The sequence below is a fragment of the Rhinolophus sinicus genome, chromosome 8, assembly GCF_057876585.1.
Source record: "Rhinolophus sinicus isolate RSI-liver-muscle chromosome 8, RSI-T2T, whole genome shotgun sequence".
Taxonomy (NCBI): domain Eukaryota; kingdom Metazoa; phylum Chordata; class Mammalia; order Chiroptera; family Rhinolophidae; genus Rhinolophus; species Rhinolophus sinicus.
In genome coordinates, this window is record NC_142508.1 from 56,744,884 (window position 1) to 56,764,815 (window position 19,932).

General features: G+C 42.5%; 1 protein-coding gene across 1 annotated transcript in view; it reads left to right on the forward strand.

Moving 5' to 3' along the window:
- The window catches only part of MAF (MAF bZIP transcription factor), a 334,744-nt gene that overhangs the window by 18,065 nt on the left and 296,747 nt on the right, over window positions 1–19,932 (forward strand). The window lies entirely within an intron of this gene.

Genomic DNA, 19,932 nt, shown 5'->3' on the forward strand with positions numbered 1-19,932 from the left:
TCACAATATTTGGAAAATGTTGGGACAGGGTAAGCCAGTAGGAAAATTCAGTATGCCTCTCTTTCCAGCATCTACAGGAAATATAATAAAGCTGTTAACACTTATATAATTTCAGATGGGAACTAATACCGATTGGGGGCAAGGGGGAAGCAGTTTCAGGTGTTGAGTGGGAAAATCAAACTAGCGGTGGGAATTACAGGTATTGTCACTGGAGACAACACAGCCATAGAGCAGCGACCTTGGGTAGAAGCCACTGGAAGATATTAACACCTAATTAACAGTCAGGGGGTGCATCCTACTACTTAATCACCGGTGAGGTGAGAATGACAGAAGAGACAGGAAGGAACAACACTGGTTGGGTTTTTGTTTTCCCCTTTCCCTTAAAAAGCATCATCTAATAACATTATTTACATGCAGCTAGTGAAGCTTTCTTTTGGGAGATTTCAGTCTATTGAAAAGCACAGTAAGTTCATTTGCTAGCAGGTAGGCAGTGGAGGTGAGAATTAAATTGATCTGAAATTGACCTTGAGGTCAGCCTCCTTTAAATTGGGTTCTACAGACAAAGTGTCTTTTCTTCTTCCCTGGCTCCTGCCAACAGCAGTTTTGAGTTGGGGTTTATAATTATTTAAAGGGATTCTGACTCCAGGGTTGATTCCCCTGCCCCAACCCCCCACCAAAGTTAATCAGAATAGTTCTTTTGTTACCCGATGGTAATTAATTAAAGGGCTTGAATCTATACTGCTGTGGTGTGCTTCCGGCATGTTTATATTTTAAAATGAGGTTCATTCTTGATGTACAGGAAATGGGGAGAAAGGCTGACATGGGAGGGGGGCGTCTCTTACTGGGCTGAAACATTTGAACAAGACAATAGAATTTTCTGTTTTTCCTTGTCTTCCTTATTTTCTTCTCTGTCTCTCTTTGTAGTGGAGCAGTTAGAATCCTTTAAAAAAACCTTAGGGTGCACATGGGGTGTTTAGTAGTGTTTGGAATCATGCACTGCATTTTAGAAGGCCATGCAGGTCTGCTGGAAAGGATGCGTGGCATTTCTCCCCTCTCAGTAGTGAGGGAAGACAGGAGAGATCAGAAATCCTTTCACTCACATCGACCTTTTTGGCCCAAGCTAAGAATACTGCTTTCTCATCCTTCGCTCCAGTGGGTAGCACATACTTGAAGTTCCATCCTGATGTTCAAAGGCTGTTTTGTTTATTTGTAATTGGGGTTTTCTCAGACTTTTTATGTTTTCTTTTTCTTCTTCTCTTTTTCTATTCTTAATGCCCGGTAGCACGTTCTAACCACTACATAGAATGAAAGTGCAAAGGGCACGGGTTCGCTTAAGCTTTAACAGGCATTTGTAGAGGTTGGAACCTGGGTTCCCCAAAACACAGGGAAGAAGACAGAATTTATGATGAGGACAGACTTGCTGTAAGTCTGCTGCTGTTCAGGGCTGAGGGCTCCCAGCTGCCCTCCTCCCCAGCAGCCTCTGGAGATTCACTGTGCATTCGAGAACTCATGTCATCTTGTTCTTTTCCTGGACTTATCGCTTTCCCACATGCTCTGTTCTAAACATTCTAGTCTCCACGCACAGTTTGGGGAACCTGACCTCTGCTCTGATCTGTTAGCACCCTGACCAGACCCTAACCTAAAGGCAAACATATTAGTGGTCACGAAATGATAAGTGAAGGTGCTATTAACCCTCCCTGTAGAATTGCAGGCAGATAATACACCCAGCTGTCAAATTGAGCTGGTGGGATTTGAATTGGAGAGTTTGGCCCTTGCCCCGGAAGTACAGAATCTCATGTAGTTCCCACCTGAGAACCGGAAGTTTCCTTTCTCCAGCCAGAGTGCCAAGCTTTTACAGCTGCATGGTGAAAGTCGTCCCATTTTGGAGAGGAAAAGAAAAAGTAAGGAAAGATTTATTTTTATTTTCCCCCCTCCTATTTTATTGGAGCCGGCTGATATTACTAATGAAAATCTTCCCATCTCTGTTACTGGGAAATTTTTTATTTTTAAGGCATTGGTAGGGGTATGGGGTGTGGGGCGAGTATACTTCCTGAAAGGTGTGTCTGTCTGTCTTTACTCAACATTTTACAGTGTCATTCAAATTCCCCATCCTCTCCAGCATCATTGCCTTCTCCTCCCCACCCCCCACCCCAAAAGGCACCTACCCATGTTTGCTGCGGTTAACTGGTCAGATTTTCACTGTAGGGCAGATGAGGTCAGAGTGTGTGATTTTATTGTAAATTTGTTGGTAGTTATTTTCAGAGTTCTTGAGGATGCAGTTATTCTGAGGATACATCTTTTTTTTACTATTTCTTTAAAATTTAATTGGGATCAGGCCACTGCGTGGTTTCAACTCAGTTACCCTTCCCTCCTTCCTTCCTTCCTTCCTTCCTTCCTTCCTTCCTTCCTTCCTTCCTTCCTTCTTCCTCCTCCTTCTTTTTTTCATTTTGTTATTGCAAGCTGCAATAAAATGACTTGTAATTTATAATCAAAGTTTGGTATCGTTAAACTAAACGGTAAAAACTGGCTTTGGGGTTTTGCTCATAAAATAAATATTTGAAAAAATATAGCAATGAGGCTTGTACAGTAGAGGAATTGTCAGTACACACACACACACACACACACACACACACACACACACACACATCTGTTTATATGAATGTATAGGTATGTATTTTTTTCCGGAGACTCTTAATGTTAACCTTGAAAAAGCATCGTACAAAACTGACTTTCTGTAAGCATTCAAGTATGAGGGTACCCTCATAAGAATGTAAGCACATTTTCTTTAATACACTTCTACTTTGGTTTTTAAACTCCATTCGCAATTTACATTAACTTGCTTTTCCAGTTATATTATTTTCACACTAAAGAGTCAGCGGATATGTGCTAGAATTCTCTGTAAGCTATCGTGCTCCTTAGCTAGGAAGAGTTTTTTTCTTTCCTTCTAACAAGGAAGCTCATTTAGAAAGAAATGTTTATGTGAAGTGCTTGTCAGTTGGCATTTTTACTGGTTTGCTAACCCAAAGGTAAAATATAAAGCCATGTCTTTTCCTCACTGGCTTGTTGTTACTAGAAGAGTCCCTCCCTTGTTAGCTTGATAAATAATTTTACTAGGGGGACTCTGCTGTATTTTTATGCTTGCTGTCTATTTTCTGCTTGCTGCAAATAAATTTCTGTACTCAGAGGGCACTAAAACTCCAAACACATGGTATTTTCCCATTTTGCTTCTGGTCGCCTGAAATATTTATTTTGTCTCATGTTTTTAATTTTTTGAAGGAAAAAAATAATCTGTGATTAATAGCAGACAAAAATGAGTTATATAGTTCTCAGGACCATTGAGTTTGAACTTGGAAGTATCGTTTTGAAAGGCTGCACGTGTCAAATCCTGTCTCGTATTTGTCAAATTGACGACAAAAGTTGTTTATTGGAAGAGTCCTGAAGTTTTCTCATTATAGATTTCTTGTCTGTCTTTCCAACCTTAAATATTAAGCTGTTAATATGAGAAATGAAGAGAGCTATGCAATTCTATTTAGAAATAAGGCACTACACAATAAAATCTTTATATTTGAAAAATGATATATGGTGTGAAAGTGGAGATGGAATTGACCATAGGTATCAGTATAAATATTGGCATCTACCTGAATCGTGGGCGTTTAGATTTGGAATTCCTTACTAATGGGGAGAGCTTGGTGTGGATCAGTGGGGCAAAATGTGTGGTTCCCTAGTACCAACCTAAAGAAACACACCCGAAAACATTCCAGTAAAATAAAATAAAAATTGATGTGTTCTATAAATTAGAAACACAATGAACATAACACATAATAAGCCTACAATAAAATGTTTAATGAAGGAATGATCTTTTTGCATGTTGTTAAAGTAAGTGATCATTTTAAATGAATGTAGATTATCACATTCACTGAAGTATGATTGTTTTTTCAAAGCAGATATTCTGCTTGTTATTTGCTACTTGTTTTTGGCACGTTAGTGGAGTTTTGTGTTCTGAAATTGGAAACTATTTTTACAAAGGTACCAGAGACATCAATTTGAAACCAGAATGACATTACATGTAACCAATGTCAAGGGTATTGGGGAGACTGAGTCAGCAGTTATCCGGGAACTCAGTTTCTGCAAAGATTACAAAAATGAAGAGGAAATTGTAGAAAAAAGGGGCCCACATGTGAGTTCTCAAATATACACGGAGCGCCAAAGGTCAAGATTTAGAACATTCATTTTCTTGGGCTTTGAACATAATACTTAATCACAAAAAATTTTCACCATAGATACAAATATTGGTTACTAACACATGTATGCATCTTAGTAAACATATGTATTTTATTTTCATATTCGATCTCCTAGGTATTTCAGACATGAGCTAGACTTCAAACTGATGACTTTTTTCTCCTCCAACTCTGCAGTTCTAGAGACTATTGAGAATCAGATTTTTAATATTTAACGGGGTTAATATTCAGCATTTCTTCTGGTCTCTTGGGAGCCATACCAGTTTGTCAGGAGTTAGAAGAAACTTTCATGAACCTGAAGACCATGATGCTCCACCCAGCCCTGCCCTTGGGAGGTCATCCAAAGATAGGCTGTGATGACGGCAGCTACCATTGATCGAGCGTCTCCTGGGAGCCAGGACCTACGCCATCTTTGATCCTTACAACAAGCAGAGGGGTAGATATTTTAACCCCCTTTATGCAGATGAGGAAGCTCAGGCACAATGCATTTAAGATATAAGTTGACCCTGTATCATAGTAATGCAGCTATTTCTAGATAGACTCCACGACACCCTTGCCCTGGTCAGTTTATTCCCTCCTTCCTAATTAAAAAAAGTCCAGTGTTGAACCTTAGCACATGGAGTATGAGCTCAATTGCCCTCTCTCTTTCGTCATTTTTTTTTTTTTTTTTTCCTGAGTGGGGTTGACTGAGGCCTGGAAGAAAATACATTATAATCTGACTAGTATCTAAAGGCAGGAGCTAGTACCTCTCATGGTCTATACCCCAAGGACTCCTCCAGCTCTTAAAAACAAATGATTCTGTGGTTTGATTTTGGTAGGTAACAGGCAGCCTTTCCCCACTTAAAGATAAAGATTGTCATTTCAAGAGCATTTAAAAAATAATAGATGGTACATTTCCTTAATACCCTGTAATGTGTAAAGCGCCAGGTGCACAATTGACACTCAGGAAATTGCTGGATAGTGAAGATAAATCAGTGTTAAATCACTCCATTGAAAGCCCCGTTTAATAAAAAGTTGTCAGCAAAATCTGTACGAACACGAAAAAAAAATACACAGTTTCTGCATCTGTAAAATAGGGCTAGTCCTTCAAAGGCCTGTGCAAAGGATTAAATACAATAATGTATGTAAAGCACTCAGCACAGAGTAAACACCCGCATGCTTGGCCCGGATCAGTATTACATAGAATAAAACTTTGACCTTGGCACCCTGTGAGCCTTGGTTTGTTTTAGGATAACTCTGAGATTATGACATTGGACTTCTCTCCTTCTGCTTTTAAATTAGTGCTCTCAGAAGAACCTAGAACAGAAGTGTACAACTAGTATCTGCTCTCCCTTGAAAAAAAATACCACCACCCCTGAAAAAATATTTTTAAAGGTGGGCTTGGGGCATTCTGTGGTCAAATAATTTATGAAAATTATGTATTAGACAAAGTTAAATATGTAATTTTGCTATTGTCCATCTCAGAAGCTTTTAATGCTAATAATATGTATTGTGACCCTCCGTGGGGAAGGACCAACAGGAAGATATTGGAAGCACGCAATATCTTCCAAACTCATTTGAACATGGAACCTGTTTTCGTATTAACCATCTCACAGAACTAACATTACACAGGATAGTTGGAGAAATGGTTGTCGAAATATGGAAATCTGACTGAATCATTTTGTTTAGTACCAAAGGACCCCTTTACCAATTTCCCCCATGACACCCATGTTCTGAAAGATTCATTTGTAATTTTATGTGTTTGTTTTATTAATCCGAACCCTCTAATACTAGGGCTTCTGATCCGCAAGAGAAGTGGTGTAACTCCACTGAAGTACATTCAGTCAAAGAAAACTTTGTCTCACGGTTCTCCCAGAGGTTTTTGCAATAATAGGACTAGCTCGTGGATGCCATAACTGCCTTCATGGGCTCCCTATGGGGTTTCAGGACCCCAGTTTGGGATTCTGTGCTCCAACAGAAAACCCAAAATGACTGTCAGATTTAGCCTTGCCATTTGTGATTAGATGAGCCTGCCAGGGAAATCAGAAGTTCTGTAAGGAATATGTTCATTTCCTAAAATCTTGGACATAAAAAGTCTGCCTTCAGGTTTCTGTTACTTTATTATAAGGATACAGGTATATACCGTGTTTCCCTGAAAATAAGACCTAGCCGGACAATCAGCCCTAATATGTCTTTTGGAGCAAAAATTAATATAAGACCAGGTCTTATAGTAAAGAGTATTATATTATATTATATTATATTATATTATATTATATTATATTATATTATATTATATTATATTATTATATTATACCCAGTCTTATAGTAAAATAAGACCGGGTATTATATTATACCCGGTCTTATATTGCAGTAAAATAAGACCAGGTCTTATATTAATTTTTGCTGCAAAAGATGCATTAGAGCTGATTGTCCAGCTAGGTCTTATTTTTGGGGAAACACGGTATTCAGGGCATGAAATACAAGCTGGAGGGTGGGGAGAGTTGAGAAGGGAGGTTCACTCCTCCGTCCTCCTTCCTTCCCTTCTCTCTTTTTGCACACCTGCTTCTTTATCCCTGTAGTGGACAAGCATGCCTTCTCTGCTTTGGAGCACATGTGATTCCCCTTCTCACTTCTTGGTCCCACCCTAAACATCCCCAGCAGAGGTTGGGTAGAGATTCTGTGTTCCAATTCTCAGAAGAGATAGCTGATTGGCCCACCTCAGTCAGGTGTCTATCTCTCATCTGATCAACAGTGGCCAGCGGTGAGTCCTGTGGCCAGCTGCTCACCTAAGCCAGTTTTCTGAGAGTGGGGCTGGATAGAGCTTGGGAGGTGGGCACTTCCCAACGTGGGGGAGGGGAACTCGTACCCCAGACTCTTGTACTCCCTTTTAGGAGATAAGCATGAGCAGAATTAGGGCATGAACAAGTCTTTGAAGCTAGAGGAAGGGTTGTCAATCTTGGATACACCTGGGGAACTTTAAAAAAACTGATGCCCCGCCCCAGACCAATTAAATTAGAACTTCTAGGGGCTGGTAGGGCTCAGGCCAGAACTTTTAGGGGTTGGTGGGGCTCAGGCATCAGTTTTTTTAAACAATTCTCAGCAATTATAATGCACAACCAGGGTTGAGAATTCCAAGTAGGAGAACCCAGGGTCACAGTTATCTATGGAAACCCAGAAAGCGAAAAATCCACTGGTGAATTTCCCATAGTTTATTGTTATAGCTTACAACTCAGCGTTTTTCAGATCCAGTTTAAAATAAAAGGATGAACAATTGCTTTGTGTTTTCCCTGCTTCATCTGGCCTTCCCAGTCCTCTATTAACACCAACTCTGTTCTTTAGAAGGAAGGCGAAGGCAGTCAGATAAGGCACGCAGGGAAGGTGAATCCGAGTTTGTGTCCAGAAGCCTCCGTTTTAGACCTGCCTTGGCTACTAAGCAGCCGTGTGACCTGAGCAAGCCACATCCCCTGATTACCCCACTGGGTCTCATTTTTCTCTTTGGGAAATGGGTCAACTGAGGTAGAATCAGAGGCCTTCTGTGAGTCTACACAATCAACGAAGCCACCCATTCATCACAGATGCTTCACATAAACCACGGGAGATATGGAGGATTTTGAGTTAGCAGAATGGCTAATTTTAACCATGTGATGGTGCGTGTGTGCGTGTGTGTGTTTATTTCCGCATCGAAAAGAGAATAATATATTTAGTTATCGAGTTACAAGAAAAATGTATTTCAAATTATTTGCCCAAACTTTTGTGGTTACTGATGAGACATTTATATTATTCATCGTCATTACCAGCAGGCTTATTTAGTGTGTGATTAGGGTTATAGGAGAAACAGAACCGAGGAAAATGGCTCTGGCTGGAATTAACCAAGATGTTTGATCACACACTGTCAGACACATTGATCCGGCATTAAAGCATAGCATTGAACCACACAAAAATGGGCTGCTCTGAAGGCCCTCTTCACTCTACCTTGGAAGACAATTACCTTTTAAATTGCTCATCTCCTCTTGGGCCCTAAACTCTGTGAGTGTGGAGTTTGTGCCTCATTTATTTTTGTGTCCAGTGCAGGTCTGTATCGGTGAGCAGCACACAGCATCTGTGCCTCAGATCCTTTCTGGAAAGTGGCAGGGGACACCCGAATACGCAATTAGGTGCACAAACAAACAAACAAACAAACAGGTAATAAGAGCCTACTGAAAGTTTCTTAAATGATGAAGATGACATCTCTGCAATCTGACAAAATTAGAGATTGTTCTCTCAATCCTCTCCCAGCTTTTCAAAAGACCCTTATCCTGACATTTCCTTGATACTTTCAGAAGCGAAGTTTCCTTTCCTGGACAGCTTGTTAAATATAGTCTGCACCAGACCTATTTCTTAATGCCCTTTTTTGGAGAGCGATTGGAAAAGAGACCCTTTTTCTCTGGCTGGTTTGGCATCAAAGTTATTATGCTTTATTTTAAGCTTTAATTCAATGAACGCTTATTGTGCTTCTCATATGTACTAGAATATGGATTCGGTGCTGGAAGATTCAGAAACAAATAGGACACAGTCCTTGCTCTCAAGATTTATTACTGATGCAGACAGTTAAAAAGAATAAACGCTGGTACTCTTTGATGAAAGCTTTCCAGAAGATATGGGGCTTGTGAGGTGACTAGGAGGGTAGTCATTTTGGTCATTTTCTGAGCACCATATGTGAAAGCAAAAGCTAGGAAAGTAGTCAAAGGAAACTCGTTTTTTTTTTGTTTGTTTGTTTTGTTTTTTGTTTTGTTTGTTTGTTTTGTTTTTAACTTGAGATAGGGAAGATCCTTCTTAGCCTGATGCACCAGCACCCAGATGCTATACAGAAACGGATTGATAAATTTGGCTATACAAGCAAACTACGCATAGGAAAAATGCCATAAACAAAATCAAAAGACAAACAATATAGTGGGAAAAATTACAACCCACAAAATAGTCAAAAGACCCAATTCCCTTAATAGGAAACGCTCTTCTAAATCCATCAGAAAGATAATAAACAACCTGATAGGAAAATGGGCAGAAGAATGGATAGTTTCTAGAAAAAATACAGACAAATGACCAATCATCTTATGAAGTCATGGTCACCCTCACTCATAACCAAATAATAATAATAAATATTCCCTTTTGGCTGAAATGCAGGGCAGTGGGCAGTCTCATACACTATTGGAAGCCTGTAAATTGGGCAACCTCTTAGGCAGCAAATTTTTATAATATAGTACAAAATATTCAGACCAAACACCCTTTTATACCGGTTTCGTGCTTGGGGATTTTAATTCAATACAGCTGTCTGGGTATAGATGGAATAAACAGTGTGTAGCTGGGTGTGAGTTGGAGATGGAAGGATCGGATGTCATGTGGACTGAGATGGGGAAACGGGTCAGATGGAGAAGAAACTGGAAGGCCAGACCACAGAGCATGGACATAGGAGACAAAAACAAAAGAGACAGATGAGTAGGGTAGTTGGTGCCCGACAGTTTGCATGTTTCCTTTCCCTGAAGCCACTTTTGCCTTGCATTCATTTTTTTTTACAAATATGAAACCATCCAGGTGTTCGTCGAGCACTTGATCAATCTGAATGAGCTCAGTGCTCACCACCCGATAAAAGACTCATGTGTGTTAATTGAATTAGGGCTGTTATTGTTCATTGAGCTGTGGCAGCGGCTTCTCTATTCCAGCCCTTCGCTGTAGCGTCTGCATTGTCACAGCCACAGTGTTGGGGGGGAGTGAGGGAGGGGCATTATTCAAAGAACTGTCGGGGGATGTGGTCACGTGTCTGCCATTAACATCAGTCACAGAGGCAGGGCAGAGAAGTCTGCTATGGCCCTCCACACACCTCTTTGAAAAACTTCCCCTCTGGTGTTGCTACCAGGCTCCCTTCCACTGATACAGGATTTGGGGCCTTTGAAGTCGGTTGTGGAAATTTCACTGCTTTCTTTGACTCCAGCAAATTGCTCCAAAATGCTACAAATGTAAAAAAGACTAAGGGAGCTTTAGCAGTAGCTTAGAGGTGGAATCCCCTTAAGCCATTGACAGAAAAGTGTGTTTCTTCTTTCAGTTTTTAATTTGTGAGTTATATTTTAAAATACAGCAAGGCAGTTCCAGGCTTCTCTTAGGAAGAGAAAGATGAGAGTAAGTTGGGGGCTGGGTAGTGAGGAAAGGGGTAGATTCTGCAGCTCTAATTCTTTGCACTTGTTGCATTTTGGGGGGTGGGGGGCAGATCCTGACTCAGGGGAAAAGCTGCCTGCAGAGATGTTATGAAACAGATTTTGTCCAAAGTGGTTGAAAAGCATTTCTAACATGGAGTTGGGGATTTCCAAGGTGAACCTGGATTTGACTGGATATTGAGGCAAGCTATCAATGCCAAGCCCAGAAATCCGGTGGCCTCCTGGAGAGCTCAGGATATGGAGAAAATTTTGTCTTAGGAGTTCTCTGTTTTAGGGGAGGTAGTTGGGCTTGGGTGCATATTTTGAAAATTTCCCCAGTCATTTTATTCTCCTCGTCTGCTAACACTGTAGCAAGTGAGAAAGAAATGTGGGCTGGTGGAATGATTGCTAGAAGTTCCCCAGACTTCAGTTACCACCTCCATAAATTTAAGGATTTGGCACAAATCAGAGGTTTTCAAACTCATTTTATTTTGTTTTGTTTCAGCAGAGGAACCATTTGTAAAATGAAAGTTTATGTGCGATCACTGTAGAAACGAGAAATGAGAAGCTGCTGAGGGTGGAGCTGGCCTTCCAAGTTCTTGGCCCCTCTCCCTTCTCCCTCTACCCCTTGGGATCCCCTGATTTCTACAGCCAACTTTGACTCTCTTGTAGGAATCATTCTCTAAGGAAATGCCAGATCAGACAGTCTTTGATATAGCAGAGGAACCCCTTTCCTCATTGGAAACACTTAGAGCTTCCTCAGGGTGGAACAGACTGCACAGACATCAATGTCAGACCTTTGTGACTTTGGGAAAGTCACCTCCCTTCTATAGATGGGGATGATAGAACCAGACTCATAGGATTCTTATACCGGTTAAATGAGCAAGCCAAGGCATCTACTACGTGCAATGCCAGTGGGCTGTTCTCACTACTCAGGTGGCATCAGAAGGGACCAGTCATAACCATGTCTCCTTTGCTCAAACACATTGACCATCCCTTTTCTCAGGATTCAAGGGAATCCCGTAGTCTACTCGGCAAAAGTGGATCACCGCCTCCTTTTCATCTTCCTCTTACCTTTTTCTCTGCCTCTCACATGTCTGTGTTTCCCTTTCTACCACACTAGACTGTGATCCAGGGTTGGTATCTTTTACTCCGTATGCTCAGCATTTAGCGCAGGGGCTCCCACAGGGCACACTCCCCATATATGTTTGCTGGATTGACTCTCAGTGATGGGCTAGACCCCACTCCAGTAGGTGCTCAAGAGCCAGCTCTGTGTGTGCATCTATTCTTAAGTCCACAGTCAGGTACTTCACACTGATAGTATGGAATTGTCCATGGTGGGGGTATTTGCAGCACAGAATGCAGACACTATAAAATCAGAGCCCTTTCCCTCCCACCCCTGCCCACCAGAGAGCTGGCTGTTAAACATTTAGCTGCATACCACTGCTTGAGATGCCCAGATGAAAACATGGAAACTGAACAGAGCAGTATCAAGTGTATCGAACGCATTGGTAATATTGCTGCTCTGATGATAAGCACAAAAGAAGCAGAGAAGGGGAGAATGTTGGGGCTAGAGGCATCATAGAAGGATCTGAGAGGACAGGGAGGTTATGGGCGTGTAGGAAGAAGTGAAAGGCTGTTCCAGGCCCTGAGGATCAGGATGGGAAAGGACACTGCCCAGTTAATAAGGGAATGGCTTTGGAATTTGCAAAGGAGGTGAGATGGGCTCCCCCAGGGCTGAGGAGAGGAAGGTGAATAGCAGGACCGTTGTGGAAGGGGATGGCTTGTGGGAGGGATTAGATTAGGCAGGACCTTGGAGGATGCTTTGGTGTTGTTAGAAGAAAGAGTGGATCCATTTCCACCTGCAGCTTTGACTCCTTTACTGCTGATGTGTCCAACTTATGCAAAGCACTAACCTGCCAATTTTAGTGGCCTCCGTAGCCTCTTGAGCTGGTGTGGAGTCCAGCTAAGTAGCTTCCAAAAAGTTTAAAAATTTAGGTAAATTGATGGAAGAGGGATCCAAAAAAGGAACAATGAGAGCAGTGGGGCTGTCTGGGGCTGTGGTTTGAGGCTGAGAGCAAAGGGAACCACTATAAGATTCTTGCTGCTTTTGTCCAACATTCAGGCTGAGGGGTCATGGGATCAACCTCAATGGTTTTTAATTTTAACACTTGGACTTTGACCGGTGCCTCCCTGAGAACCAGGGTCAGCTCCCTCATGGTCCCGTGGTTCTCAACCTCAGCTACCCACGAGAATTGTACGGAAAGCTTTCAAAATCCTAGTGCCTAAGCCCCAACCCTGATCAATCACATCAGAATCCCGAGGTGGTACCTCAGCATCAATACTGTTTTTGAAGGTTCCCAGGTGATTGTAGCACTCAGCCACACTGCTCTACCCACGCTGGGTCTCACATGTTAGTAAGCATCATGTCACCTGAAGGATTGGTAAAACTGATTTGTAGCCCCCATCCTTAGAATTTCCAGGCAGTCTAGGATGGGGCCTGAGAGTTTAGATTTCTTTCTTTATTTTTTTCCCCCTTCTTCTGCCTCCCCCACCCCCCAACTCCGGTTCAAGCCATTGTTTCTCAGTCTAGTTGTGTAGGACACAGCTCCCTGGCCCGTGCTGGTATTATGAGCCTTGTGCTCCCCTCCCCCCCCCCCCCCCCCCCCCCCCGGCTGAGGCAGTCGGTCAGCAGCTCACAGCCGCTCACCTGCTGCTAGCTGTTCATGATGGTTGCCAGCCACTCACTCTGACTGCCGGCCACTCATGGTAACCCGTGGCAGCCCACGCTGACCTCCGGCTTCTCACTGCAGCCCAGCTCTAGGGAGAGCCATTGTTCACAATCTTAGCTGTAGAGGGTGCAGCTCACTGGCCCATGTGGGAATCGAACCGGCGACCTCGGCATTTGGAACATGGCAGTCTAACCACCTGAGCCACTGGGCAGTCGAGAATTTAGATTTCTAATGAGTTCCCAGGTGATACTGGAATGGGCCATATCTAAGAACTACTGCCCCAAGGTAACTGAAGCAGCATTTGAAAAACAATCCAATGGAGGAGTCAGGTAGACTGGGTCCCATTCCCAGCTCTGAAGTTCTCACCTGCATGACCTCACCGTTTGTTTAAAGCAGTGGATCTTAACCGGGGGTGATATTGCTTACCAGGGGACATTTGGCAACATCTGGAGACAATTTTGGTTGTCATGACTTCGAGACTGGGTCCTACTGGCATCTACCTTGTTTCCCCGGAAATGAGACCTCGCTGGACAATCAGCTCTAATGCATCTTTTGGAGCAAAAATTAATCTAAGACCTGGTCTTATTTTACTATGTATAATATACGACCGGGTATAATATAATATAATATAATATAATATAATATAATATAATATAATATACAATACAATACAATACAATACAACACAATACCTGTTCTTATATAAGAACATTTTATATTAATTTTTGTATTATATAAGGACATTTTATACTAATCTTACATTAATTTTTGCTCCAAAAGATGCATTAGAGCTGATTGTCCAGCGAGGTCTCATTTTTGGGGAAGCAGCATAGTGGGTGGAGGGGAGGGATGCTGCTAAGCAGCCTTCAGTCCATAGGATGGACCCCACAATAAAGCATTATCAGGTCAGAATGTCAATTGTGATGAGATTGAGAAATGCGGGTTAAAGTCTCTGAGCTTCTTTGGACTTCATAGATGAAGTGGGAGTAGTTACACTTGTTTTTCTAGATTGTTACTAAGAAGAAATGAGATCCCATAGATAAAGCACTGTAGTCAGGAAGTGCTCAATAAACAGTAGTCATTCTTAACCTCCCAGCTGAGTCTCTGAGTTACAATGAGTAAACTTGGCTGAGGGACTTGACCTCCATGGACCTGATTTCTCATCTGTGAAATGGGCACAATAGGACCTAATCCCTGAAGGGTAGTTGTGAAGATTAAAGGAGATAATCTATATAACATCCCTACAAGTGCTCAATAATCGTTATCTGTTATTAGGGTTTGCCATTATATCCTTATACAGACCTGATTCTTTCCCTTACAGTGTCCAAGATGTTGACTTACTACTTCTCACTTTGCAGCTCTATTACATAGGTGGGAAGTTGGCTAATTTCTGATTTCCAGGTTTCAAGGACTCAAGAACAACGGGAATAGGGTGACCTTTTAGCATTTCAGGGAGGACCCAAGACTCCCAGGCCAGAGCTGCTCCAGAATACCCAGCTGCGTGTGGCTGGTCAGAAACCCTGATGTTTAATTTTTGCTTACACATTTCCAGCCTCAGTGCAGGTCTGCTTTAATGAGAATTTGGCGACATGAAAAGTTTAGAAGACAAAACACTTCTGGGGCCCACATGCCATAGGCAGACAAGTCTCAAGGCAATAAGCAACTTAGGGTGGCTCCCCCAGCCTCTCAGCCCTCCCCATTTTCCAGATGGAGCAGGAATTTGAACCCAGGTCTATCTGACTCCAATGCCTGGTGGCTTCCCATATGAGTTACAACAGGAACCCCACAGAGGACCCCAGGGATGACCTGGGGCCATCCACAGACACACTGGTCCTGCCAAACCTGCTCTACAGAGAGCGTCTTGCTCCCATCCTAACTACAGTCTCAGAGGTAAAATGTCCTTTTTGTAATCTGCACGCAAAATGGATTTTAGCAACTGGATTTTATTGAGAAACCGACTCCCTCTTCCCCACCCCCAGTATTAGAAAACATATTGTCTTCTTTACTGTAGTTCATTTCGCTTTCCGAGGTGATTAATGAATTAAAGATGCAGTGTATTTATTCTTTTGCCTGATTACCATTCTGTAATAAATCTAAGCGGTGGAGTCTGTCGATACAGGAAGGCCAACCTGCCTCTTTGGAAAATAAAGGTTTGTACATTAAGCTTAACTTCCAGCTCTCCGACGGAGAAAATTCACCTTTAGAGCCTTATAAAAATAAGTGGGAAGCTCAAAGAGACACTGGCAGTCAGCTAAAAGATTCCATTTCTGTGAACGAGAAGGCGCTTTGCACACACCTCCCCGGATGCGGAAGGCCTGCTGACCTATAGAGGGGATTTATTTATTGGGCACACTGAATATCAAGCTACTTGGGGAGGTGATGCTGGGAGGAAGGTGACATTCATGGAGACCTTATCCCAGCCCCGTGAGGTCTTATCGGCAATTTACAAAGGTGCTGTCCATGAGTCACACCAATCTCTGGCTGAAGGGCCATCTTCTTCACTTCATTTGACGAAGCAGGTTAGAGTGGAGTTGCTGGTCTCAGGGAGCTGGAAGGCCGGAGCTGTGGCCTGCTGCGGAGACCCAGGCAGCGCAGGGCTAAGGGTACCACTAGTGGGGGTCAGGTAGGCCCTTGGCCAGCCCTGCCTTGTCACTTACCAGCTGTGCAAATTCTGTTTCCTCATCATTCCAAAGGGGGCTCACCCCTCTGCCATCCAGGGCTGTTAGGAGAGTGACTTGCCTCAGAACAGGTGTGTGCGTTGGGGAGATCTCTGCCTTCTGAAGATCTCATTTTGTATAACCCTCATCCAGTACCTGTACCTGGACAGGAAGCACACAAAGAGAAGTGAATTTAGGTTGTAATATCGTTGGCAATTGCCTTTTTTTGTTGTTTATATTTCTAAAAAAGCAAAAGCAAAAGACAAGCATAAAAAAATACTCAGTCTGTGGCTTACATGGCTCCATTTCTCAGCTACCACTGATAGGACATTTTATATATATATATATATATATATATATATATATATATATATATATATATATATATATTTCATATTAAGGTAGTGATCACAAATCAGATTGAATCCCCCTTCTAGGCTTCTAGCTAATATTTGCATATTAATGGTAGGTAACCTCTCTTTATATGCAGTTTATCCATTCCCAGACAGTGCAAGGATTACCTTCAAAGACTCTCTAAAATCCTTTTAAAATGTGTTCAAGATTCTGTCCACATCCATTTTTCTGGAAAGAGGGTCCCTATGTTCATCAGAGCCTTAAACAATCCAATAGCCAAAGAGAGTTTGTAAATGAAGCCACAGGTTCCAAAGGCCTCTCTCTCCCTGTGAGAGTCCCAGGCCTGGACTGGTGAGCACGAGTCAGGAATGGGAGGTTTCTCATTGCCCTTAAAAGTCTCACCAGGACTAAGGATGCTGGCAAACTAGACTCTGGTTCAGGGCCCCACTAACCAGGAAGGCACTATACATCACTCTTGGACCTCGATCCCTCCTCTGGAAAATGGGGATACTGCCGTGGCATGGTCAGAGGTTTAGGTGGCTCGGACGCAGTATGAACGGGCTGCAAGGCCAGTATCAAGCCTTGCACATGTTTGGTTGGCAAGAGCCTTCCATAGTTTATTCCCCAGCTGCACTTAGCTCCTTCTCTGCTGACCAATCTGCAAGGCTGGGCAGCAGAGAGGATTAGAGTCCTTGCAGCATGTCCCCTCACCCCTGAACTGCACTTTCTCTCCTGACCAGCCCACACCCCTCCAACCCCTCTCCCAGGTCTTTCAGGATGCTGGGGTTCACGTCTCACTCCAGCAGGGATGTTATTAGACTCACAGATCTATTATTTTTAAACAAACCAGTGTGGCTGGTTGATAGCGTCTTCCCCTAACCTGTCTCGTGGTTCCACTATTACGCCTTTGTCCTTATTCAGCTCTGGGCCAATTCCACACTCTTCCTCCCCCAGATTTCTCTGTCTTCCTCCCTTTTCCTCCCCTGCAACCAGAATATGAACTTTTGAGGTAGCAGATACAAGAGTGTTCTGGCAGGGCAGGCCTGCTTCCTAAGAGCAAGAAACACTCCTTTCACCTTCTCAGCAACAAAACAAAATACTGCAAAGGTGGAGAGGAGAGAGGCAGCCCTGTTGGACTTCGCATTTAATTATGCAGTGAAAGCCTCTTCGTGGGAAATCCTAGGAGGCCTGAGGGGGTGGCAGCCAGCGATGGGGGACGGAATCTGTTGAAAGCAGAGTTTGCTGCACTGGACATGTATCCAACTGGATGGTTCTCCCGTTCTGTCTTTGAAATCCACGGAATTGGGAACTAGATTAAGAAGCTTCTAACCCCAGCTAATACGTCAGGGCTGCCTTTCCTAGCATCCCCAAATGGTCACAAGTGATTCTTCTCTGAGGAGTCTGGATGACACTTTCTGAAAGTGAAAAACTATAGGGAGCAAAAGGCGTCTCCCTCCTAACCAGAATTGCCAGATATGACACCCCCTGAATCAGAATCAAATATGAAATCAGATAGGACACTCCCGAGGTCCTCTATTTTATGTGTGTGTTTGTTTTTGCTAGCTATTTATTTATTAAAACATCTAGAACATTGCTGTCCAGTAGAAATATAACGTGAGCCACATGTAAAATGTTCAATTTTCTAGCAGCCACATTTAAAAATGTAAAAAGAAACAGGTAAAATGAATTTTAATATTTAAAACCTAATATATTAAAATATTATGGCAACTGTGATTAATATGAAAAGGTATTCATGAGATATTTCACAATCTTTTTTTTTCTTTTGTGCCAAGTCTTAAATTTGGTGCGTATCTCAATTTGGATGCTAAATGAATGTTCAGTGGTTAATGTGAAATAGAGTGTGGAGGTTTCCTGGCCAGAGACACACTTCCTGGGTGGCTCGATGTTTCTTCTTCCTCTTCCATTTGTTCTAGGAAGGAAGTCCTGGGTTAAAACCCTCGCTCACAGCTTCCTGGTGAGTGTGGGGCCTTCTCCAAAGCAGGGAGGCTTACGAATGAAAGGCGGAGAGAGCTTGAAACTCTCCCAGGTCTGCAAATGTAGGGAAGTTGCCTTCTTAGGTCTCTGTTTTCGGACAAGGCATAAGACATTCTATAGTGTTACTGGGCATCCAGGGTGTAGGTAATGTTGGAAAATGTTGTGTGCACTGGTTAGACAGTGAAACTTTAAGCTTTGAAAATGGATTCTTCCATTTTTAAAGGCGGTGTCTCTGACTCCTGTGTCCTGGGGCATGGTGAGAAGTACACACAGTCATTCATTCATTCATCCTTCCATTTATGCATTCACCTGGCACATCACCTATGAAGAAAGTATTCTGCGAGTAGTAGGATGCTGAGAAAATAGATGGGAACCAAAGAAACCTGTCCCTGCCCATCTACAGCTTCCCAATTCATCGGCATAGCTGGGCTTTAAACAAACAATTCATCACAATTGTACTAAGGGCTGTACAGCCTGAGAACAGCGCGCTATGACCAGACCTGGTCTGGATATTAGGAGATGTGAGATTTACGTTGAATATTTAAGGATGAGAAGGATGATGTCTTGAGAAGTTAGGGGAATGAGGATGAAAAGTGGAAACGCTTTCCAAGTAGAAGGAAGAATGCTCAGATGGCTGTAGGCAGGAAGCAGCTGAAAGCTGGTCAGTGAGCGGTTGTGAGCCTGGGGTCAAATGGCTCTGTGGTGTGCATTCCTGGCCCCTTTGTACGTAGTTTGGTGCCCAGCCCACTACAGGCACTCAACAAATATTTTCTGAATTAATGAAGGTAAATAGTAATCCTGGGGAGCCCTAAGCTTGGTGGCAACACCTGTCAAGCACCCAGGCACCACCACCTCCGCTTTTCGTAGCCCATTGACTCCCACTCTGAATTGTGGGTCTCATTGTTCTGTCTTTGGCTTTGGAAAACATTTTCTGTTTTTCTCTCCAAGATATTGCCTCGGATTGCACATGTGTTTGGAGAATAAACACACACCATCCTTCAGATTATTTTTTATTCTTAGCTATGCAGCCTGTGTTTTTTGTTTATTTGTTTTTAAGTTTTCGACACTACATTGGTTCACCTTAATTTGAAACGCCCAGATGCAGGATTGCATAGGCTTCCCTCCTCTACTTTCTTATCTCAAATCCTTTGATAGTGTCTGACTTAAGCAACTGGGTCTCCAAAGCAATATATGACTAAACAGAATTTCTTTAAAGAACAACGTTAGTGACATAGAAATAAGGGAGAAACATAAAACCAAACCAACCAAAACAATGATATGTGGTGGGAGAACTTCCAAGGACCCGGGACCTTTACCACATCTGCCCATCAGATACCCAAACCATAAACTATTGTGATGGAGAGGAAGGAAAAAAAAGGGAGTGAAATATAGCACCATCAGCATGTTTCATTTCCCTTGGGTCCTCCAATTTAAAAATGGAATCATGTTTAACATCTTAATTAGGGACAGTCATGTATAGCAGTTTTTTGTTTTTATTTTTTTGTTTTTATTTTAATGAACATCTAGTAATTTACTCTGGAAGTAAATTACAGTCAATTTATCTGCAGTGACAAGTCAATAAAACAGTGGAAGGCTCAAGCTTTTCAATCACCTGATATTTGCTTCCTGTTTTTACTACCGAATGGAAGGCAGAGCGACAGGTAAAGGAGTGTGTGCAGCTCAGGGTAGATGCTGTGACTTTTGAAATCTGCCACTTGCAGGCTTCCCCTTTGAAAGACCCGGTCTAATTTTTGCCAGCTGTCATGAGTTTAGAATTTGCATAGAGATGCACATTGTTGAAGAGAAAGAATGA